The sequence below is a fragment of the Photinus pyralis genome, unplaced genomic scaffold (assembly GCF_008802855.1).
Source record: "Photinus pyralis isolate 1611_PpyrPB1 unplaced genomic scaffold, Ppyr1.3 Ppyr1.4_LG5, whole genome shotgun sequence".
Lineage (NCBI taxonomy): Eukaryota > Metazoa > Arthropoda > Insecta > Coleoptera > Lampyridae > Photinus > Photinus pyralis.
In genome coordinates this window covers 19,137,202-19,163,447 of record NW_022170596.1, presented here as the reverse complement: position 1 = coordinate 19,163,447, position 26,246 = coordinate 19,137,202, and the positions used below count along the sequence as shown (strand labels likewise).

The 26,246-nt window shown below is 35.6% G+C and overlaps 1 long non-coding RNA gene across 1 annotated transcript in view; it reads left to right on the top strand.

The window, feature by feature from the left end:
* LOC116172106 overlaps positions 1 to 26,246 on the top strand; it is a 95,991-nt gene that overhangs the window by 15,395 nt on the left and 54,350 nt on the right. The window contains exon 2 of the long non-coding RNA XR_004145584.1: positions 15,662 to 15,684. This is a non-coding gene — a long non-coding RNA (uncharacterized LOC116172106). The remainder of the gene's footprint in view (positions 1 to 15,661; positions 15,685 to 26,246) is intronic.

The window sequence follows — 26,246 nt, the reverse complement described above, 5'->3', positions numbered from 1 at the left end:
ATCTGAGTAGCGAGCCGATAAATCCCTGCGACTTTATTAGATATCTTCTAATTTATGGCGCTTGTCTCGAGTCAGCAGTACAAATAACGGGTGACGCTGTACGGCAAATGCCATCCGTAAAATGTGCAAGGGTTGATGGAAAGTTTAAAGTATAAATCGACTACTTTCACCCTTCCACGTACACTACGTATAGGAAGATCAATTCGAAAAGCCACCAAAGTAAATTGGTAAATTTATAAACAGAAATAATAATCAAAATCGACGTGTATTAGCGTGTCGGCGTCCAATTTGCTCGTTAAACATCAAGTTTTAACTTCCGGTCACGCAACGCCCAATATCAATAAGTAAACATGGTTATGATTACATGTCTGCATGCATCCTCGCTCGTAATCGAGATTTGATTTAAAATAGCTATAACTGTAAAAGTTTTCCAATTTCATCAGGCGCCGCGCCGCTCTCGTAATAGCCCATCAATTTTTGATTGCTTTCTATCTCCCATCGTAGTCATTATATAATGTTTGCTATGTTCCCTTATTGTTTCCAGTTATTATTGTGTTATCGTTGCCTATCATGCATCGATTAATTAGTGCTCTTAACAAGAAGCTTTAATGCGTACAATCGATATATGGACATATGCTAGATGCTTCTGAAGGAACAGGGCATCGAAAAGTGCAGGATTAGGATATTGGGTGCCAATTGTACTCTCTTTTCCACCAATCAAAAAATAGTTACAGAGTGTAACATAAAATTTTGGTAAATTATTATGAGTTCAATTAATAGAGAAGCGTCTATCCAGTAGTCAAAAAAATGGTTTTAAAAACACTCTTCACGAGCGATGGTTTTTGCGACACTCCCCCACGACTCGTAGCATCAAATCCCCATACTCGTCTGACAAATTACGTTTTTCAAAACCTGTACAATGTACACTGTCTCCAAAATAGGATGCCTATCATGGCGTTCTCCGAAACCATAGAAGACACGATGGTCAAATTAGACAAAAGATAGGTACGCATTTACAAAGTTATTAACATGCTTGAAGGAACACCAGAAAATTCCGATTACTTCCGATGATTTGCCAGAAAAACCGAAATATGTCGATTTGGTTTTTTTCTGATGTTATTTGAACAGATACAAAAGATTAAAAAAAAACACTTTCTGATTGCCATTACTTGAGCTCTACAGGGTCATTCTTGACGAGCGTCAATTAGTAAGATATGGAGAACTTTTCAAAATGGAACTAAACTGGTAAGTCCCTTAGGGGTTTTTGCACATGATGAATTAAACTAAAATATTACCAAGATAGCGCCCCTTCTGCAAATACCGAAAGTATTCATCAACTTTGTTATTTTAAATAGGGACCCCCTATGTTTGCTACCTTTTCGGATTCTACGTCGAATTTGGAGTACAACGATACCATAGTTGACCCTTTGCTCAAAGGGTTTTGTCGATATTCAAGTTTTTATGTCAAAAATTGAATTTGCAGAATTTATTATTCGAAAACGGTAAGAGATATTGCAAAACAGTTTTTACTGCTTTTTTAAGCAAAGATCGAATTTTCTTATGGTATGCGTAGTCGTCTAAAAAAGTGAGACTACGTTACTTTGTCAAAGCTCTAAACTTTTAAATTTTTAAATATCCGTAACTCAATTTTTTTCAAATGGCACCCCCCATTTTTTCGTCACTGTTTTCTTTTTTCCGAGACCTTTAATTTGATACAAAATGTCAAAAGCTGCTTCAAACTGTTTCCGAAATATTCCATTACTTCTTGTAGGAAATTGGTTGGATTTGCAGCAAAATAAGCCAGTACAGTTATTTCTTGTTCTTCAGAATCTACCACGTCAGGCGTTCTTTTTTGTATTTTTGTTTGAAACATATCGTTCCTTCCTGCAATGTTTGTAGTAATTTGCGAATTGTAGCCTTCGTGGGTCGCGCTTTGTCAGCGTATCTTTCGAAAAAAAGACGGCAAGTCCTGACCACGATTCGGGTACATTCACCGTGTATTAATATTAAATTCAAAAAATCTTCATTAGTGTAACCCAAACGAACCATTATTGATGAGAAATAAAAGTTCAAAAGTGTTCAAGCGAAAATTTGACGTTTAGACGTTATCATAATAAAAACAACCGACTTAATTTTTCCATCAATTTGCTACAAGAAGTAACTAAAACATGGAATATCTCGAAAACCGTTTGAAGCAGCCTTTGACATTTTGTATCAAATTAAAGGTCTCGGAAAAAGGAAAACAACAGTGAAGAAAAAGTGGGGATGATAAAAGGAGTTACGGATATTTAAACATTAAAATTTGAGAGCTTTGAAAAAGTGACGTAGTCTCACTTTTTTAGACGGTTACCATACCATAAAAAAATTCGATCTCTCCTTAATAAAGCATTGAAAACTGTTACTCCTGCAAAATCAATTTATTTTTGACATAAAAACTTGAATATCGACGAAGCCGTTAGCGCAAAGGGTCAACTATGCGGTATCGTTGTACTCCAAATTCGACGTAAAATTCGAATATCTAGAAAAAATATGGGATCCCTATGTAAAATAACAAAGTTGATGGTTACTTCCGGTATTTGCAGAAGGGGCGCAATCTTGAAAATATTTTAGTTCAATTCATCATGTGGCAAAACCCTTAAGGGGCTTATCAGTTTAATTTTATCTTCAAAGGTTCTCCATATCTTTCTAACTGACGCCCGTTAAGAATGACCCTCTATAAGACACCGTTGCATTCAATACATTTCGTTTCGGAGAAATCATTATCAACTTTATTAACTACCACCAACACGTTAATAAGGCAGGTATTGCATTCGGGGAAAAAATGACCACCACTTTTTTAACTGAAATATACGCTTTGAAGCACAAAGAATCCGAATTAAACAAAATCTGGAGGATGTCGGTCTGTTTGTTGGTCTGTATGTCGGCCTGTCTGTTAATCTGTATGTCGGTTTGGCGAAAATGAAAATATTACCTTTGAACTACAGGTCGGAACGGCCTTTTCAGCTCAGAAGGGCGCTTTTCTACCTTATCTGTAACAGATAATACCAGAAAAAATAAGAGAGATAGTGAACAGCGCGGGACAGAAGTATCGCGATAGCACAATCTAACGTTCGGCATTCTAGTACTCGTATTTACACTTCATAAGAATCAATAATTCAATTTACGTCAACTAAACAAAAGCAAAATTTTGATCCACAACGAATCGCCCGTACAAATCGGCGATAACTAAATAATCGTAACGTTCTTTCCAAGAAAGCTACTTTACTATTCACAAATAATCAATTTCTATACAACAGCGATGATCTAATTAATTCTAAATCTAAATCTAAGTAAATAAACTAACACGAATAAATTCTCGTAATGACAAGCATGGGGGTTCAGTGCACGAACACCTGGTGGCGATGTGGCTCCTAGGTGAACTTCGCCCTTTAGATTTACATCTAATAAAGACATTATTATTATTATAAGTATCGTAAATAAAAGTCGTAGATAACGGTTCCGGAATAGGTCTTGATACCTTCAAAAACTAATTTACAATGCACAGGGTATTAAATATCTTTGCATAACAAAGCTAAGATGAAGGATGAAACGTAATCAAACTAACAGGAGTGAATCGTCGGAGTGACAAAAGTAACTTAGGCAAAATAGAAGTATCGGAAGATGTATTCTTTGGTAACGGTAAAAACAATGTACATAGAATTAGAAAGATCGAAGCAATTTGCAACAGCAATAATTTCCAAAAAATTTCGTAATACTTGCAGTTAAACAGGAACAAATACTCAAGTGTAAAGGTGAACAGGTAACGTATGTATCACGTGTCTGGTTTGACTGATGGCGGTGGAATTTCGCAATGGAACTTGTGGAATTATGAAAAATCCAAAATTCTGCAGTTTCCACAAAGTATATCGATGTAGATTGCAATAATCAGGTAGATAATAATGAAGAAAAAATCTAGCGATAAAAAACCTAATAATCATTATTCAAAGTTAAAGTAAACACGCAGTTGTAGGTACAATATATCGACAATAAGCGTTTCAATGAAGCATAGGAAGTAAATTACAAGAGAAAAACTTCCCCAAAATATCATACAGCCATTGAAAACCCTTTTTAAACAGGCATGACGCAAAGTCGAAGAAAAATTCCGTATATCTTATTTGCAAGTAATGATAGAATGTGGTTGAGTACAGGGAACAGAAAGAAAAGAACCCCACGGGAAGATCTGCACGATCTCTAGTGGCGAAAATAAAGAACTATTGTAAATGAAACCTATGATACTCAACTAACTAACACCTGGATGGCGTAAAAATATCACCTAAATGAAAGTATATTTAAATTGTGAAGGAATAGAACGTCTAAAATCCTACACTTTGGGTCTTGTAACGGACTTTGGTTGTAATTTACAAACAACTAACATTTTTTCCAGATGTTGAAGCATCAAATCTCAGTATCAAAGCTTCCGTTTAGAATTTGAGGCTTGAAACCTAAAGATTAGATATTATAACATGACTGGTAAATAAAATCGAATATGTATAACGTTTATTTTAAATTTTTCTGGTGCGATCGATTTCGGCGAAATGCCATCATCAGGCCTAGCTATAATATATCCTGTGTTATACATATTCGATTTTATTTACCAGTCTTCTCATAACGTTTTTCAACAATGGAGATTTTCATCAAAAATATTATAACATGAATTTTTAGATCTCGAACTTTGGAGCCTCTTATACCTTGAAATTTAAACCACGAAGCAGGAATTTTGAAGTTTTAATTACGGTGCTTGAATCTTGAAACTTAAACCCTGCATCTTGAACCTTGAAGATTGCACTTTGCATTTTGAAGCCTTATACTTTACGCTTGAATGATAAGATATAGGTGTATCTTGCAACTTGTACCTTGATACTGACTGGCAAAATAAATGACTAATCAGTTTCCCTCCGTAGTAACAGCACGCGAATCTTGTCCCTATCCAACTCAAGAAGAGCCTGAAAAGACTGGCCACAAATTCAGAGGTTTACTTTATATAATATACAAATAGACAAATCAATCATTTTACATAAGTTTTGTAACGAGTGGTTTTATTTCGCGCCAAATTTTATTAAAAAATTCGAAATTTCTTGTCATGATAGTGAAGGTCACCCTGTATATTTCATTATTTGTTCCGGTTAGAAATTTTGTGTTTGGGCATTTCGGTTCGCTCAAGACTATGGTCCGATAGATTTAATTTCGCTCAGATTTAATTTCGTCGTGGGAAGAGTGCAAAGTTGATTGACGTCATCATGAGTAATGCGAGTTTTTTGTCGTTCGTTTATCACCCAAGGCGCCGTCTAGACCGAGAATAGGAGCGGATATAGCACCGAGCCATCAAGAGATAAGGGGTTTTAAATTCGTCAGCAGAAAACCGTGAGATCAGTTTATTCAGCAGTTCCTGGAGGTTGACGACGAAGTTAGAGTGGGTTAAGTCTTCTTTATCTAAACCAATGGGAGACTTTCTAGCGGGAGCCATTTTTGTTTTATGGTAATTTGGGTGTGGTTTTTTCATTTCAATTCTGAAGAAGGGGATCGTTTTGGAGAGACTCGCAGGTAGTACGTCGAGGGGTCAACACGTACTTTGAGTGATCGCGTTTTGGAGAGACTCGCGGTTGGTACGTCAAGCGGTCAACACGTACCTTGAGCGATCGTTTTGGTACACTTAGCGGTTTGAGCCACCGGTTTATTTCGGTTGCTCGCGGTTGCGTGCTTTTTGCACCCGTTTCGAGGTGTTGTTTTCTTTTCGCGTTGATTTTTTGGCGACGAAGACCCAGGTTCCGATCAGGTGATATTTTGGCGAACCCTTGAGCTTCACCCCAGTTTACTTTGGATGCAGTGAATCGCGTTAGGATACGTTGTGATTTCTCGAGGATATATAATTCAAAGTGCTGCCCTAGTCCTCAAGGCGCCGATATTCGGGATCCGCCCCAGGTGGAATTTCCTACTAGTGCCGTACGGTCATTTGTCGAAGGAGCGCTGCGTTTTGGAGAGATATTTGCCCCAAGAAGAGCTGGTGAAATAATACGTCGAACCACCCAAGAACAAATCGCGGTTTACCGTCGGATAGTAATCATAAAAATTTGTGTTCTGCCGTGCCGCTAACTCAAAAATCTGTCTCCTGCAGGCGATCAAAGTTAATAAACTCTAAGAGCCGGTGGAAGGAAATAGTAGGGGTCACTGTTTAAATTAAATACCCGCTGTGTAGAAACTTTGGCAACTAGCCGTCTCCCACTCGCCACGCGAAGGATTTCCTGGACTAAGCGTCAGTTCAAACACTAAACTTTGCTTTCGTTCCGAGGAAGGATAGGCACCGTGGATTTTGTTTCCGTGTGTTAATTTCAAGCCACCCCCTAGGAAGTTACAGAGACCTAAGTGTTAGGTTTCATCACATCCACCCTGTACCAGAGGAAAGAGCAGTTCACAAGATCGGCTGTAAAAATGTTGTAAAGGTTAGTCTAATTAAATTTGTAACGTTCTGTAAAATTCCACTTTTTGGTAATGAAGCTATAGTAAAAAATTTTGATTTGATTGTTTATTAAAGTCCAAGGAACGATTACCAAAGAGTAGGATAAATTTGTGTGTTTATTTAAATAAGTCCCAGCCCACGCTGGAGTAAAAAACGATTACCTGTTGTTGAAATTTTCAAACTGTAGAGGATGGCCACCCCTTGAGTAAATTAGTCTCACCTGGTAGGATTTTTTATTTAGTTTAGTTGTCATTGTTAAGCTATTGTTTTTACAAGGAGGAGAGAAGAACTGCTAGATCCCTGTAATTTGTTTGTATCTCTAATATCATTTAAATATATTATCTATTTGGTTTCAATGTGCCTATGTCTTTAACGAAGAACGAGGGGAAGGAAAGAGAGGAGTAGGAGTTGAGGCAGGAGACTGGTAGGCGGCAGGTTAAGGTTTGTTACGCAGTTTCAAAAGAGTTAAAAGCCCACCGATTTGAGTTAGCCGGAGCATTTATTTTTATCGATTGAGCAGCCTGAGAAGAAGATGGTTTGCCTTGCCGGGCGGAACCGATGGTAATTTTCAAGTCCAGAAGGAACCCCCGTAGCAGTTTCAACAACTTTATGATCTCTCATTTACAGTTTAATGGTAATAGTAATAGTTCAAAATTTTACAGATGACAATGGATCTTAAAGTCGTCGATCTTGGGGTGGCATGTCTTTGATGATCGGTTAAATTGCAGATTTCGATTGTTGAATTTCCTGGTCAGTACACATTCTGGGTTTGCAAAATTAAAACGAGAACTAGCATAAACTCTATATATAAAGGGGTTTGTTCTTGAAATTTTGAGTTTAATATCTTTGAAATCCCTTTCGTAAATATTTCCGCTCTAATGACTTTTACCTTTATCATCACGCAAATGAACGTAATATGGGACTTTTCTGACAGTTTTGTTTATCGCAATTTCACTTTACACGGGATTGTAGCTTTCTTTATGATTTGTGGCAAATGTTTCTGGAATTCGCTGACTAGCAGTTTGTTTATGGATATGGACAGTGTCATTGTTTAACTAATTTACGCTTAGGAGGTTTTAACATGTGAAAATATTTTGTATCACGTTAAACTTTAATGAAATGGCACTTTTGTGGCGCGGTTGCTATACGCAAATTCCGATACGGGCAGCGCAAATCCTCGCGAAAACCCAACGACTACGCTGCATCTTACCTACTCCTATCAACTTATGTTTCTTATCTATATTCTTGATTTTAGCTTATTGTTAATTGCAAAATTACCCAAAAATAAATCTAAACAATGTAAATAATGTTTTGTTACTACTGACACAGTGGTTATGGAATCTCACAATCGACTGCCAAGCTTAACAAAAAATAAAAAAAACAATAATTTCTGCCACAGATGATGCTGCCAAAATTTAATTAGTGTAAAACGTGACACTACTACAATGGAATTTAATAATCACATTCAAAGATGATAAATTTTGTAAATAAGTTAGACATAACTGTCAATTATTCTGTGGACAAGAATGAAGCAGATGAAATTTACGTTCTATAATTGTTTAAAAGTAGTTTGTAAATAGTCTGTTAAAAACTTTTAATAAATATGAAAAGCGATACGTTTGTAGAAATGTATTTACTTAAACCGCCTGACATAACTAATTAATTTTTCTTTGATCCCAAATGCGCGCTTTTTTCAATGTTTTCAAAACACTTCAATTTTCAAACGTCATTTATTTTCATTTAAAAGTTTACACTGGTTTGAGACGATTTATAAAAAAAAAGTATTAAATAAGCACTTTTGTAAAGTTCGAAAAACTCCACGTTCACGTGATTTCACAAGTTATTATTTCGAAGATTGGAAAACTTCGACAGTTGAAAATTTCCAGCATGAATTTAAAGTCAGATTCTGAATGCATAAAACATTTTCGGGGTATACATATATAAAAGATGGTATTTCGCAATCGGAATGTTTTATTTTGTTATTAGCGAGGGTGAAATGTGTGCACGCTATATACGTATAGAGAGGGTTTCGATAGACCGAACGTGTAGACACTCACACATATTCCAAATAGAAACGTACACCATTGCAAACAAATCAGCTTTGCAAACATGTTAATACGCTGCAGTGAGTATGAATCATGAGTTTCTGTGTTACATTATTAAATTCGAGTTTCACGGTCCTTGCTATCTGGGATCATATATGCATATAGTCCCTAAACAGCTTCTAGTAGAGATTTCAGTCCCTAAGGAGTTTCCCCTCCGTGTTAACGGTACGTATAGCATTGACACTGAGATTTGTTCCACTTTTCTAGGCCATGGTCGCCTTTGTAGCTTTATATGTTGGGCTTTAATTAGAAAAAGTCAAGTAGATTACGTATCATATTGTGATTTTTAATTTATAAAGTTTAAATTTCGCGGGTTTTAGATATTTGGCATCAGCACCTAAAATAACGCTTGGTCACTTTGTATGTCTAATTTTAATTATTTTAAAGGTAAATGTGGTCGTTAATTTGAGATTGAACGCAATTCCGATCAAGTTATTTGAATTTGAAGTCAATGTGATTTTGTTTAAGAATTATTTGTTGCTTAATTTTGTATTTAAGTACTCCCGTAGTATTTTGATTGTATTTTATTGTTCACTTAGAAAGATTAGAGACATTTAGAAATAATGTTTTGTTAAAGTTGTCTCATTTAAACCCGGTCGTTGCGATAAGAAATTTTCTATCGTTGCGTAAGCTAATTAGTGTGAAGATAAGCAGGTTTCTCTGATAAATCATTTCGAAAACATAAAAATCACGTAGACGAGAGGTAAAAATTGATCGAAGCAAACATGTTTATTATAGAAGATACGGTGGTATTTAATTGAGCTTGTTTGGCGGTGGACGTTAATCGAGCTCTTTGGTGGTGGACATTAATCGTTGCTTTTCTTGTGAACGTTGATAAGTAGTCGCTTGTTGTTTTTATGAATAGCAGATTTGCCGTATTTGAGCTTATTATTACAAGACAGATTAAAGAAGTGAAGTTACAGGAGTTAGTCGGACTATTGTATTTATCGAGCAGTTATCGCTTATCTGAAGCCTTCATTATGGTCTTCAAGCATTCATTTAAAGGGATTTTTCCACCATCAAAGAGCCAATTTCATATTTGTAATTACAACAACTCAGTGTTGCCTAAATCGAAATTTAAGTGAATAATTCAACGAAGTGAAGTTTCGAATTATCATCGCATGGTGTTTCTGTTTGTGTGTTAGTTAATGAAAATCGTAGTTACGACCGGAGATTTTAGACTATTAACACTACTGAGTGACCAAAAGTCTTTACTAGGCGACACAGTGTCGCCTACTTTATAGCTTAAAATATGGTCTACTTTGACCCTGAATGCCTCCTTTTATTTCAGTTTTATTGATCGATTTTGTCTCATAAACTTGTTTCATCTTACATTCATTTCCAAATGAGGACCCAGGAGATAAGAGTTTTCACGCCAAATTTTTCTGTTGGTACTCAGGGTTATACCATGCGTTTAAATAAAATTTGTAATATAATTCTTTGAACTTGTGGAGTTGATCAAGCCTGCTGAGTTTTCTTAAATTTAATAAAATTAAAGCCTTATCGACGTTTCTGATTGTGGCGGATGCTCGATGTGCCCTGGAAAAATTAATATTATTTAATTTCGTCAGCAGCTGTGTTTAATTGATCTAGCTGCCATTGCACATAGCAATATAATATGTTGACATTTGCTTTAGCCGTTTTTGAAATACGAGTAGTTGCATTTATATTTATTAGCAATACTTTGTTTAAATGAATAAAGACTACAGAAAATGTATTGAAAGTAATGGTGATCACATCCACATCCAACATTTTGAAATGTTGGTTACATTTTGTTTATTTAAAATAAATATTAAAAAGTAAAGTTGCTCTAGGTTATTTACAGGGTAAAAATAACATATTAATTGATAATGAATACTAATGGCGATTTGTTGAATTATAGCAACTGCGATTTTGTAAAATAATTTTATCATAAACTATACATGCCAATGTTTCAAAAACGGCTAACGCAAATGTGTGAGTATATTATATTGTTGGAGTTAGTTATTGTTAGGCGCCAAATAAATAATGCTTTCTTCTGCACAGAATTATTATAATAACAACAAACTAAGCGTTCGATTAATCAAATAGCGTAAAGAGACCTACACTCTTTTTTAACCGTCACGAACCAGCTAGTTTTTTTGTTGTTGTCTCCAGTATTTAACGAAACACCTTCACCATACAATAAACTCCTTCTTTCGGTATTTACAAATAAAGCGCCAATCAAAACTAGATTAGCTAACGCCAACTTCAAAGAAACGCGCTTGAAGTTCCCTCTTCTTGCTCACGAGATGCTCGTAATACACGCGCATTACTTTATCAGCGCCAGATATGCATTTTCGTGGAAATGAATTAACTTTCGCTTGATATAAAAAGATCTTATCGCAAACACTTAAATAAACCATTTATATAATACGCAAAATTCGACCAGATGTTCCCACATTTTAACACGCAATTTTACGTTTTACAATTAAATACACAACTCTAAATATACAATTTACACTAAGACACAAATTCAAATGAAATAAACTAATTCTGTGCTTATTCTTACATACTCCCGATTTACTTCACTAAATTTAAATATTTTTAATATACAGGGTACCCCGTCATTATTTTTGAAAAATTCGAAATCGGAAAGAGAAGATTTATTATTTTTGGAAAAATATACAATGCTTCATTAAAACATTACCAAATGTGTAATTTTTTACTATTTATGCCATATTCATTTATGTTTTTTTCCTTTCTGGCGATTTATGATAAACCCCACAACATTTGTATTTAACGTTTTATTTCTATCTCTAATAATAAACACGTTATGCACTGTCTAAATATACGGAATAACCACGTACAGAAAACTAAACAAGAATGATTTGCAACAATTACTGGAACTGACAAGCGAAAGGACATTCACTCTCGACTTTGAAGCGAAGGTCATATTCGATACCAATATTAAAGCGTTCTGAAGTGGTCTTTAAATAAACTTGGGCAAGGTCAAGGTCATGATTTTCTCCTTGGATTCACAATTGCGTCCGATCGCATTATAGGCGTTTTTAAACTTCTTTTTTCGTTGATGTCCCACTCTTCATTGCGCCCAGCCACTTGCGTCGTGTGATAATAAAATACTAACAATAATAAAATTATGCCTACACACGGTGAGGGGAAAGGCCCGAATTAATTACATCTTTGTCTTTATTTTGTAGAAAAGTGTAATAAAAATAGCTAATTGTTGGCGCGTTTGGCATAATGCTGGGCTGCGGTACTGGAGGTCCCTGGTTCGAATCCGTATTCCGGCATGGATATTTGTAAATGTATAGTGAGTGGGGTTGGTCTTGGCTGAAACCCCGCCCCTTTAAAAATAAAGATAAAATAAAATAAAGTTAAGTAAAGATGATGATATTATTGCTGTGTGCAGTAGCGTGAGGTCACTACGCCACCCACAAAACACTGCCCAGCTAGCTTAAAGCATAACAATCTTTAAATTAAGAATTGTATTTTCCTCGTAGACGTCCGGCTCCTGTCATAATTCCAAAAATACACAAAAAATACAACTATTCATTAACTCTTGAGTCCCGACAATTCTTGGGCATGAAAGGAAAAATCTGACATGAAAAACTCTATCCGGGTGGCACATTGGGTTCGAATAAACACGCAATTAATTGGTTGCAGACAAAAACCTATTTCAAAACACAAAAAAAACCCTGAAAGAAAAAAAGGTTACTAAGCTTGTTTGGATATCTCTTAGATGGGCGACAAGATAAATAAAATAAGAAATCTTAAATTTTTTTTTTTTTAATAATCCAAATAATCTGGCCGTACAAGGTTTGCGATATTTAGGCGCACTTAATTCACACACAAACGCTGACAGCTTCCGAAAATTTCATAACAGAATTAGATGACAAACAAAACTGGTTCGATGAATTAGATGAAGAAATTTTCGATGGCTGTTCGGACGGTAGAAACTTTTAACTTTTAATAAGAAGAGAACCTTAACAAAATGCCTCGCTGTACTACAACTGCTTGTATTTTCAACTCGACAAATCTTCTTCCGTAATCGAACAACACGCGTTACACTTCTTACACCACTTTGGTTAACTCTTTTCTGCATCGATTTGTTATAAAAATGACGAACCGCGTCTTCAATATAATTTAATAATCATTTAATAATTTAGCCGCAAAACGCTTTTCAACCGTGGCGAAAAGTAGGAGCAACAGCCTCGTTTACTCGTCTTCAGTATATAAGGAAACACCACTTCCACCATCAAATAAACTCCTTTAACCATTTTAGAGAACGTGCCAAACGTTCCCACTTTTCGAATATGATACGCGCAATTCTTCGTAAGACCTTATCCCTTAACAGCGAAAAAACACGTGCGTTAATTAATTTTCGCGCGATAGGCAAACGACCAGGTGTGTCTTAGTTCTAACACCTCATCTAAATTGTCTCATTTACAACAGCGATAAAATTAAAACGAGAAATTACGCATCTAGCAAATTTCTAAGAGGAAAATCACTGAAATACCAATTCAAATAAAACAAACCAACTCTGTACTTAATCATAAATAACCTACCAGATTTGCACTTAAAAGATTGAAATATTCCCACATACAGGATGTCCCGTCATTATCTTTGGTATTTAAACCTGTGATATTAACTCATATTTTGTACTCAAGAGTCGGAAGCTAGGATGTGCTTCTGCAATGGAAAAGGGTATCATTTGTGATGGCTATAAAATATGAAGATTAAATTCCATCAATTATTAATTTATGATTGTTGGCATTCACTGTGTAATATACCTAACTTTTCATTCCTGGCTACGTTTTAAAAGACCCTTTAGTACCACAAGCAAGGCAAACGGTTTTTGGAAGAAATAAATAATAAAATAAATCGAAAATGTAACGAAAAATTAATAATACATTTCCTTTTGGTTATACATTTTCCTCTGTCGAGAATCCAGTCAAAGGAAACTAAATGGAAATGCTGTTGAAGAAATTTCTGTGATCACCATTCCTTAGATAATAGCGATAGTGGGCGTGGTGTCTTTTTATCAAAAAACTGTATATGAATATTATTCCTCAGCTATTTATATTTGTTACGAGTGAGCCTACATGGCGGCTCCTTTTTGTAGTGCTACTCCTTACTTTCGTTGTTTTGTGAGCTTTTTTCTGCCCTTGCACTCAGGAGACCTGAGCAACCAGTAATTGCTACGCATAAAAATCCTTTCCCTAAGCTAAGCTATATCTGTGCCAAATCTGACCCCCTTATTACTAATAGCATTTTCTTTGTATGGTGCTAAGAAAAAGTTTTGTGAGTCATATGCTGCTAATTTATGCCAATATCTCTCACTCAACCTCAAACAGAATAAAGGCGCAACACTTCGTTTATACATTAGATGTGAAATTCGTGCATGTTCCGTTTAATTATATCTTTCTAAAATTCAGCAATATGACACCGAGGGCTTCGCCACTTCTTGAAATAATAAACTCGCTTTTAATTAGCAATGTTTTCGGTTTCCGGACACAATCATTCTGTGTACATTTCCAAATTAGTGTACAGATGGTCCGAAAATGATCTGTCAATTCACAACCCCTTCAAATATCCATCTGCATTGGGGTTTCAGAAGAAGACAACAGAAATGCTCTCACTAATTATTGCTAACGTACATAATCATTGACATATTATTGTATAGTTGTCAATCAATTCGCCGAAGCAGACACACAGGATTTCTCTGACCTACCTTTTTTACAGCCTGAATGTGATTAATAAATTAAGGTACTAGTTGATTCGGTAAAATATGATATTTGTTAATTTTTTTTGATTTGGTGGAACGATAAAAATGACAGGTTATAGAAGACATTAATAACGGTGACAGCTAACGAAATTCTATAAATACAACTTTAATATGATATACGGCCAGAAATATTGTATTCCTTTATTCCGTGAATTTATAAAAATAATTCATGGCGAGTATAAGGATGTGGTTAGATTCCTAGCGGTTTTTTGGTGATGATGAATGCACGTACATTACAGATGTACGCATGGATATGATCATAATCGTCTTTTCTTTTGTAAGCCTCATTGTAGCGTGATTTTTCTCTGCGTCATTTTCAATGATATTCATACACAGCTTTAGGTGTGTAAACTGATATCAAGTAGGTATAGTGTGTATGTTTTGGGTGGGACGATTAATATTAATACTTATACGAATAATGTATTTAATAACTGTACTGTAATTTCCTAATTGATTACCACAAAACATTGATTTGGTCCATTCTGAAAATAACATAAATTCAAAAAAATCTTGCAAGAAAAGAATAATTAAAACAATTTTTAATGGAATGCTTCCTTAGACGCACTTTAATCTATTGCTTTAGATTAAAAAGTAAGCTTTAATAAATCGTTTAGAATAAATGGAGGGGTTGGCTGTATGCCTTGGGGTAAAAGACGTGTGCTTGAAAATATCATTTAACCTTCTGTCATTCGATCTGACTTGTCAGGCGCAAAATTGATATAATGCTTAATTCATGTCACTTCCTTTTATATTCTAAAACGATTCTTATGCATATGTATTTAGGGGTTGCTCGAATACAGGAAGTATCACCATCTCTCGTATTAATGAAATTTTTCCACGATGCAAATTAAACTTCCTCTATGTTTTATATAAAAAAATTTCCCGGTTTCGTAAACATATCGACAAGTTCGATTTATCGACGATAACCATAATAAAGTTTGAAGATATATTAACAAAAGCGAATGCGTGTAGGGTCCACTAAAGCTTTTAGTAATAACACAAAATAAGCGAATCTGTATTCCATATGCTTACTGTAATAAAGTGCAGCCATCAACAATGCCTGGTTATTTTTTGGGTTGTTTCGAGCTGAGTGGAGTAAATGGCCTGTGTGATCAATCCAGTTGGCAGGAGGATTATAAAGTGTTGCTGTATGTATGAGGTTCATTAATATTTGGAAAAATACGTAGGGAAATTTTGATTTTCTTTTTATTGGGGTACACCGATTCCTTCCATTTCAATGCGTCAATACGTACTTGTTGAGAATTGCATAGAATCTAACGTTGTCATTTGTTTCAGGTGTTATCTGTGGAAAATTGCAGGTGAGTTCTTAATTAGTTTTGATGATATGATTGTTAAACGCAGTGTTGAAAAACTGATTCACTAAAGGTTCTTATGACTGACATATTCAGTTATGGCAAAATTAATATCCAGAGATAAAAGGGGGTGAAGTTTTTCCATTCAAATTAATGCGAATCTGTCTTGACTCGTAGACGGCTGGATGTATGGGTATGGATAATAATAATAATAATAACAATGTATATTTTGCCCAAGAGATGAGTATCCAATGAACGGACAAAATCCATAAACAAATACGCAAGCAAGTACAGCAACAAAAAAGAAAATTCAAATATATAATATATGAGTAGTAATAATTTCTAACAATGAAAATCTAAAAATTGAACCCTAGATAAATTCAAAATATCATAGTTTTTAAAAAACATGTTAGAATACTAATACATTCTATAAAATGGCGAATTCTTCAAAATATTATATTCACAATAAAATGTATCGTTACCACGATAACCAACACGGGTAACATAAAAGTTTGTGGTTCAATGGTAGAGCGGTGGACTATAAATCTGGAGGTCGGGTGTTCGAACCTGCCGGCCGAATTAAATAATTAAATAAATACATAAATAAATAAATAAATAAATACATAAATAAATAAATAAATAAATAAATAAAAAGTTACGGTATTGTAACAAATCAGGATAATCGATCTTATTGTGGATAAGGTTATGGAGAAAAGACATACTCGTTTTTATTCTACGATTTTCTACAGTCCATATTATTTGCTAACAATAGTTCGTCATGATCGCAGTGTAAATCGGGATAGGTGCGATGCATTCTAAAGTATAAGTATTTACAACATTTCCTGTGGACAGATTCCAAAGACAATTTATACACATTATACATTGGACCCCATATTAATGATGCAGATACTCAAGCTTAGATCGAATTGTAGCAAAATATAATGACCTAATCACCAGTATATCAGTAAAAGCTTTGGAATTCCTAATAACAAACCCAAGTAATCGGAGAGAATCATTTTTAAGTTTACTTATGTGCAAATTAAATGACAATTTAGAGTAAACATCAATATCTACCCTTAACCCTTCTCAGACTCTGGTTATCTAAGTTATAATTAAAGAAATAAAAGGGGGGCTAGGTTAGAACCTTGGGGTACACCAGATGTTGGTAAGTAAACCATATAATTGTAATTATTATACTCATATGACACATACTGAAGGCGATGTTCTAGGCAAGGACGACATAGGCGAAGTAAATTATTATTAAAGCTGAATTTATAAAGTTTATGGACTAAAATTGTATAACTAAGGGCCAATTTTACAATGAAGGTATATACCGAGAATAAGCTATACCTAGAATAAATGCTAATCCGATCAAATGCCTTTGATACTAGCTTTGATATATCCGTATATGACATGGCATGGCCCTGGAGGTGCAGATGGATCGATAAATATGGCACGCAGGTATAGAACTCCTGACATTAAAATATAGTCTAGAATAAAGGAATAATTCATAGATTTTGGCAAAGTTACATATTTATCAGCCATGTAATAGGTTTAATAAATACATTGGCACAATCCTTAATTAGAAACGCAGAAATTTGATCCGGTCCGGCGGTATTTTTATTTTTTAATTTCGAAAAGCACTCTTTACTATCATCTTCAGTGGCCCGAGTAATACAGAAAGATGACCAAGGATCAATACCGTGCGGTTTAGTATAAGGAACATTATCAGGTGCAAAAACACTACTAAAAAATTCACAGAAATTTTCAACAATGAGCAGAAGTAAATTTCATATTATTAAAATACATTTGACCGGGAATTCTGGAGTTACCTCTTTTAGAGCTGATATAAGACCAGAATTGTTGACAATCTATTATCACAATATACAAATCTGTGCAATTATAAAATCAATTTTTCGATACCCTGAACATAGATACGATAAGCTATTCTTATTTGATGCATGATACAAATACACTCATGATTTGATGTTTAATTTTTCGCCTTATCTCATTGTAGTTAATGCGATTTGATTATAAATTATACCTTTTATATAATTTAAAAATTTTGCTCTTTATGATCTTTATGAATGCATTTATTGTATCCCCATTCTTACAAACTCAAAGCTACATAAGGTTCCCTTACTAAGCTTTAAGAAATCAGTTTCTGAAATACTCGAAACAATCAAACTGCTTCTGTAAGGAAACCACAGATTACCCCACCTTCTCTTGTTTCATGTCTACTCTTCTACAAAATTTAAATGGTGGGCTGACTCGTGGTCTAAATCAGATCTAACACAAATTTTGATTTCCATGGTTATCAGGAATGTTTCAAAATGTGCATGTACTTGTTATAATGGTGACATGGTGTACATTTTGAATATGATACAGTAAATGGTGGATTTATATAATCTTTATCATTAGTTCAAGATCTTGCACCACGAGCCAATTGCCAAAATTTGACTTTGCACTGCGGGCCAATTGCCAAAATTTGACCGGGCCCGCCAACTGCCGAAATATGTTCCCACGGTTAAATACCGCAATACCTACTAGCAATAATCGCCGTGTTTATGTAACCAAAACGATAGCAATCAAAAGTAAATCTAGACCTGGTTAAAGATGTGTAGTTTCCAAATTATGTATTACACGACCCCGCCTAAGGGGATGAAATGACTTTAAAATGAGGTTACGATTTGAGCATTTTCTTGTTAATTTGGACACTGATACACTGAGTAGACAAACTTTCATTGTGTCAAGTTGTGGTACAACAGATCCACCACCAAATAATGAATTGATGCACATCATCAATTGACCCGATCTTTTCAGACTACTTTGATCAGGAGCCTATTGTTCAAAGGACATTTTTACCTAAAGTATCTTGATACTTCATACTTTAATATATGCCTGGCGTTGCCGCTTCTCCCAGGATTTAGTCATAACCTTAACCCTAGTACTGTTGACTCTGTTGTCCTGTTGACAACTGTTTCTACACTGTTTTGCCACAATTTAATTAAGACCACGCGTTTAATTCGCTTTATTCATTCATGTCTTTATAAAGACAAATTCCACTTGGGCTTCAGCCCAATTTAAGCCTGGATCCTCCTCGCGTTCAAACTTTACCGAATTCTTTACTAAAGTAGGTAAAGTAAAGAAAGTAAACACAGAACTCTCCAGGGACAGCCGTCCTCTTTGCCGGTCCAGACTGAACTCCCTGGACATTTTTACCTAATGCATCGTTATCTAAAATACAGTTCGGGACATTGCAGAGTCACATTAGCGAAATGTGCAGGACCTAAATCTTTAAAGTGAAGATATTTCGGGTAACAGAAGTTACGTCCTTTTTTGCATTTCTATTCCAAAACGGGAAAACCCTGCGGAAATTTTAAAATGGATGTTTGTGAACTCACAAACAGATTAAGAAACCACCGGACTTTCTGAGTAAATGCAAGGTATTCTTCATACGTTTCCATCCACATGATTTACAACATTTCTTGCACCAATTTTACTTAGGGTGGTCTGCGCACGCGCTTACCCAATTACACGCCTAAACCCAATTTGTAGGAAAAGGTATCATCTATCTGTATCTGTAATTAATTATTCCTTCTCAAATCATTTCTATTTTTATGGTACTAACAACACAACATTTCACTAATCAAAGTCCTTGAAGGACACAATCTGTATTGAATATAAAAATACAAATTACCTTATATATAGGATGTATATACTACCGTCAAGTCGTCCAACCTTGGAATTACTGATTTGCCTAGGGTTCGAGGAGATGGAAATTGGCTTACTGAAATTGAACCTGAGTTTGTAACGGAAGGAGTTTTTCAAACTGAATGCACAGCGATGGCCGAGTTGATTGGTAGAGTATTAATTATACACCAAAGCAATCTAAGCGGATGTTTAAATGCATTTGAACAAGATAGTTCTTCTTTAGTGAGTAGCTGGAGCTGGTATATATTGCCATGTTTTTTGTTTCCTTTACAGTTTTCCCTCGAATCAAAATGAGTACGGAAGCTAATCACGTAGTTTTCCCAAATGCAATGGGTTAACTTTTTTTCAAGCGGATCGATTTATCCGGTTTTCGGTCGATTTACAAGCACGTGAATGAAATTTTCATTGCGTAAGCACAACATTCACACAATCCCCAAATACGTATCCTAATTATTTTGATACCCTGTGGAAACTGTAATCACTTTATTTTTATTGCGCCCGTATAACTGAATGCTTTGATTCTCTCTTCTCTGGATCCGTTCCCACATGGAACTAATTAGTTAACGCGGCCATCTTTAACCATGAACAAATTTTGAGGCGTCGTTTTTATATTCCCGGACTAGATATGAAAACAAAAGACTAGTGCAACAACAACATTTTATTTTTCAATATATTTCCCCTGCTTATTTGAATACCTACAGGTATAACCCCATTTCAATAACATCTTTTATCCAATATAAAATATTAATTTGGTTCGTCTGCAAAATGGTCCTCGACAGTTGCTATAGGTACTTCCTTCGTCACTCTTTCAAAGTTTTGTTCCTCTTAGTGTTTTTTTTTGAGATTGAAGAACAACGAATAGTCACTGGGTGCTAGATCGGGACTATAAAGCGGATGTTCAATTTTTTCAAAACCAAGCAGCTTTTGAGTCTGGACTTCTAAGGCGATGCATCAGGTTTGTATAATACTCCCCCGTTACCGTAATACCCTTATTCATATAATCAATCAGCAAGAGAGTCCCAAAAAATGGTTGCCATTACTTTTCCTGCAGAACAGGTGACTTTAAACTTGGGAGAGTTGTTTGAATTCATAAATGATGAACCCAGGTTCTCCAGTAACAAGTCGGTTGATAAATAACAAAATCTGGTTCATCTCCCCTGGGCGCCAAGAACTGCTCACAGGTCTATATGCGAACACGCTTTTGGAATGGCGAAAGTATTCCTGGAACCAATCTTGCACTAACCTTTGTCATCCCAAAATAAATTCTGAAAACCGTGGTTTCTAACTTCCCGTCCCGTCCCGTCGAATTACGCAGCAGTAAAATGTCTAAGTGATAAAAGAGTTCAGATTCTCCCAAACAAATATTACTCATGGTAGTTTCAAGCTTTCATTTTGTCGACTAGAATAAAAAGTGAGCTTTCGTCATCTTCTTCTGTAATGGATTAATTGTTCTAAATCGTATTTGTCGCCTCCTTATCTGGATATGGTTTGGAATTACGCGCTGGAAATTAGTCGTGTTCTGTTACTCCTACAATTCATCGAATTAAATAAAGCTCGGTAAAAAATAAGCTGACGTTGCAATTTTTTTGCAAGTTTAGCAAGTTTTCAATTATTTTTTTCTTCGTTATAACAGATTATGCAAAATTAAATGTAAAACAACTTTTCTTCTGTAATATTTTTTTAAGGCGGCGTTCATACCGAGACGATAGACGATAAACGATAGGAGATACACGATACGCATGGACAGATTCTTGAAATTCATGGGAGGCGATAAATAAGGTAATAGATAAGTTGTGCGATCGTACAAACGATTTCGCTCAAAGTGGTGCATATCGCCTGTGATGTATCGTTTATCGTATATCGCACGAGTATGAATGTCGCCTAAGGCGCGGTTCCCACTGGAGCGATGCAACATGAGCAATCTTTTATCGCCCGATGCAACTTTTATCCTCGCTACACTCCAGTGCACACTGGAGCGATAATGTAGCCTCTAGGATAAGCAAAAGGGCAGTTGTTTTGATCACTCGTCATGAGTTCCTCAGAGCGCTACTGCGAACTATGGAATCTGCCCAATTGTATTGGCTCCATCGATGGAAAGCATATTCGCGTAAGGTGCTTTAAGCTTTTCAGCTATTTGTTTCCACGTAACACCTGTCAAATCAGTCCTTCTATAACTTTTCAATGCATAGTTCCATAAACACGCTTTCTGCTCCCACCAATTTCACGAAGGAAATAGAGGATTGCACGTCTTCTTGCTGACCCGGCATGATTAATCGGACGTGTCGAACGATATGCGCTCAAAGCGACCCGGCAGCTATGTCTCTCGTCCCGACGCGACTCCGATAATTATCGGTGTAGTATCGCGATCGCTCCAGTGTGTACCAGATAAGTTGCTTCCATTACGTTTGCACGATTATGAGTGATCGGTGTCGAATCAGGATCGGGTTGCTTATCGAATCGCCTGTTGCATCGCTTATCGTATCGCTCCAGTGGGAACCGCGCCTAAGGCGATATCTCATAGGAGAAATGTATTGCAAGGAGATACATACAGCGGGCGATATCGCGCGACTGTGAACCTTATTTATCGCCTCAGTATGAACGCCGCCTAAGTAATCCACTGTGACAGCTAAAATCAAACAGACTGTATACCTATTAGTACAGTCATATCTCAGGTTTCAAATTTCGTATTAGCCTATAAAATACCTGTTATCTCCCTACTGACCACCATGTATCTTCTGAACGTTTAAGGCTGTATCTTTTTGTTATTTTCAAGGAGTTGATAAAACGACAATATGCTAACAAAATTGTCACAATGATGAAAATATTACCTTGTCGAACTAAATTCATTTCAATTAATCATTAGATCTCCCTAAATTAAGTTTCTGGTTTTGCGTTTCTACCGAAAACCACAGGTGTAAAATACGCAGCTCGCTCATTGAAATTTTGCAACACGGAAAAATAAAGCAAAAATAAAGCACAAACCTTTCCTTGAACTTTATGTGGATTTTATAGATGCGGTTAAATTTTAGGATTGTGCAAGTCTAAGTGCTTGTGCATAGTAAAAATTGGGCATTTCTAACAAAAATTCCATTACCTATGTTTCATTGAAATGAAACCTTACAATTGATTAACTACTTTGGAAAGCCTTCCACCCCTGCTTCCACCCAATATTTTTTTACCTTAAAATTTCAGCCAAACCGAAACATCACTACATGAAAAACATAATTAGCAAAAAAAGCGTTTGGGTGACTGCCGGCGATTTCCCTGGAATATAAATCGTTCTTGTAAAATGTTCGGATACGTCGTAGACAGCAAACGCGCACGAAAAATTGTTGATTCACATAGGAAAACTAAAAAAACGATTTGTAAGATTTTCTAAAGATTATGCCATATATAATTGTCAGAAAAAAAGGTATATTAGGTAGGCAAGTCAAGCCCTTCAATTTACACTACTTTTAGTTGTCTGTTAGAATAGCGGGATAAAACGTTCACCTCCAATTGAAATACTGCCGATATAAATCCAGTCCGTGATTTAAAACGGCAGAAATTTCTACTGGCGTAAAAATATAATAAACCTTTTGTTTTTTCCCTTCGAAGACAAATTCCTCAAGTTTTCCATCTTGAATAAAAAACCGAGCTTTTTAAAAGCGTAGTAGCATCAAAACAATGTACATTACTTCGTTCTTCTTTTTTTTTTGTATTTCTTCGCTAAAAATAATATTAGCTAACGCTGAAACATAGCGATAATGCATTACAGGAGTCGTTGTTTTTTGTCTCCTCGGCGAAGTGGATTCCTTAAATCAATATTGCATTACTGAAGAATCGCAAACACTGAGCTGCCATTTATTTGGTCGATTCTTGAAACAATAGATCGTGATTTGGAGACGCATTTAAATGTTTTATTTGCATACGTACAATGAAATTTCCGAATAAAAAGTAATAAAATCGGCCGTAAATTTATCCGACAACGCTGCTATTGCGCGCTTATATGTACAATAGCTTTCAGCTGCGGACTTACTGTAATTTGAAAGTAAGTGTTTAGTGGACAGTGAACCCATTTCTTGATTAATGTTTTTAATACCAAACGCTTAATAAAAATTTATTGTACCACTAGACTACCTTTCTTTTACCCAAGTGCAAGATTAATATTCAATGCCACGCAGTTATCCCTAATTTCATTTCGTTTATAATTTATTTCTTAACTTTCGACAGTTTCTTGTAATGTATTGCCAGATCAAGGTTTTAATTTCTCTACCATCAGAGTATTACACATTTCAATATTGAATTTGATTTCAACATATCTCTCTACAATTTAAGCTCGTTTAAGCAGAGGTGCAAAAGGAAGTGAAGATCTAGGTATTTCGATTCACGGACACATTTACTAGCAATATTGTATGAAGTATGTGAATGAGTAGTATGATACCCCCACAATCATTGAAGCAAATAAATTATTCTATTCAAGTAGGTCCTAATCGTTCCCAATTGCGCTTTGATATATAGGTACAATTTCTGAATAACAAATTTCTTTTGTTAAGTGGACGCAGTTTTGGGTTGTTTTATGATGAGTTTTTTTTTAAATTCACGATCACCAGTAAAGTTAATTATTTTTGAAATTTAACGAAGTAGGCATAGTAGGTTTTATACTCGGTTTTATAATTATGTTATCTTTCATCGTCAAAAATCTAAACGGAATTTTAATCCACAAACAAACTTTTTCAATTTTACCTAATATCGATATTGAATAATAACCAGGTTGCCCTCTAGTTAGGAAGATTAAGAATGCCCCTGGCCATCGAGGCTGTGCTGATTTCGGCCATAGTGCCACTTTATGCTTTTTCAAGTTGTTCTCCCACGCTTCGTAAACTCAAGTTCCCATAACGTTTTCTGAAGGACTTTTTGAGGTGTGGGATACATTGTAGTCATATTAGGCATCAACACAACTTTTTAATTAAGGTATGTTAAACATTATATTTTCATTGAAAAAAAAGGTGCTCTTTTTCATAAATCAATTCTATACATTGACAAATAGGCAAGCAAGCACACGAAAAATACCTAACACTGGAATCCTTACCAGGAATTGTCCGCTAGAACTTCTAGAGCAATTGTCCAAAAAAATGTTGTTCGCAATTGAAATCTTGCGATTGCGGAATGCGGATATAATGGAGAATCTTCAAGTCTCCAGAATCTTTCCAGTTGTTGACAGATTTCTTGATTTGTTCTCGCCAAATAACATATGCTTGAGTTCGGATGCGTACTACATACATTGATCATTCTGCCTGAGATAGCCCAACTAAGCTTAGTATTTCGAAACGACGGACTATTTTTTCGCAAATGTATAGTGCCGTCATTCAAGAGCTCCAAAATACTTCAGCTCCAGGCTCCAGGTAATAAGTCGATTTTTTCTGATTAATGGAATGTTGGATCGGCCAATTGGATATTTTCTGGAATATTTAACTCATCAGTTGCGATTGAAGTAGCAGGTAGGTTATTGAATATTTATGATAGCAAGACCTATTCGAGGTTCATTTGGTAAGATGAGTTTTAATGGCTTTCATTGTAACATTGAATCGGTTTTTAGTAATGGATTTTCAAGAAGTAATGCCAAACATTTACCGGAGATATAGCACTTTCAATTGGGCAGCTATGTCTTCTCTAAGAAAATTGGTTTCGGATCCTGAATCAAACAGAACTCTGCAATTGACAGTTCCACTGTTGCTCTTTAGCATCCCAACCACAGTATTGAGGTTGACCTGGCCGATAATAAAGGCAACATTGATATTCACTTGCTGTTGGGCTGCAATAGGTGGGGACTGGTAATTCCGAATCGGATTCTGACTTTTGGAGTAAGGACTTGTAAACCTAACGGGGTTCTGCCTTCGGGTAACTTTAGCCGACTGACCAGAGATAGAAATTCGTCGTAATTTAAGACTATTTAATTACGGAAGAAAATATTATAACAAAATATATATAGGCGCTTTCTTTCGGCTACTTCGCAATCATGATTTCGAGATCGTGATTCGTAGGATCACGTTTTACGAAAGAACGCGCGAATTTAAATCAAAGTATGATTAAGTTTACGTAGTGCACATTTGCATTCGAATTACGTATTTTTTGTTTGGATTATGAAAATAATTTAAGTACAAGTGGAAGTACTTGCACGATTATGCTCCTCTTCAGTTACAAATATTGACTAATCTAACATTGGAGCAAAAATATCCTTGCATTTATAGGTTAGGAATTCGTGTCATAAAACTTTTATGTTCAGTTTGTTCACGATTTTAGCAATCATGATTATAAGATCACACTTCGAAAGAACGTGATTTGACAATCCAAACGCGTTTGGATCACCGAAAGAAAGCGCTTTATGTTATGCAACAGTCGAAACGGAGCCGGTGCTGGGTCTGGAGACACCGACACGAGGCAACCTACTCTCTTTACGAACCTTGGGTAGTTTCTCGTAGTTTTATTTCTGGAACCGGAACGTGGTGTTGATTTATTTATTTATTTATTATCCCTCTCTTGTTCTGGACCCTCAACAGGCTTGCACCCAATTACAGAGTGACCCGCATAATGCTTTTTAGAGTTATCTCTGCAGAAGGTCTTAAGTTGTTCTATATTACTCCGGTATTTACCTTACGAATTAGGAAAACTGCAGGAAAACCTAATTCGGAGTAGCCGGCAGAATGCTCGAAACAAGTCTAAGGTAATTCTGCCACAGAAGAAAAATTCACCTCAACCCAGGTTCGAACACCCGACCTCCTGATTTATAGCCCAACGCTATACCATTGAACCATAAAGTCGGTGCAACCACAAAGTCGGTTGATAATAAACGGGCTGCTAATTAGCTGTAATTA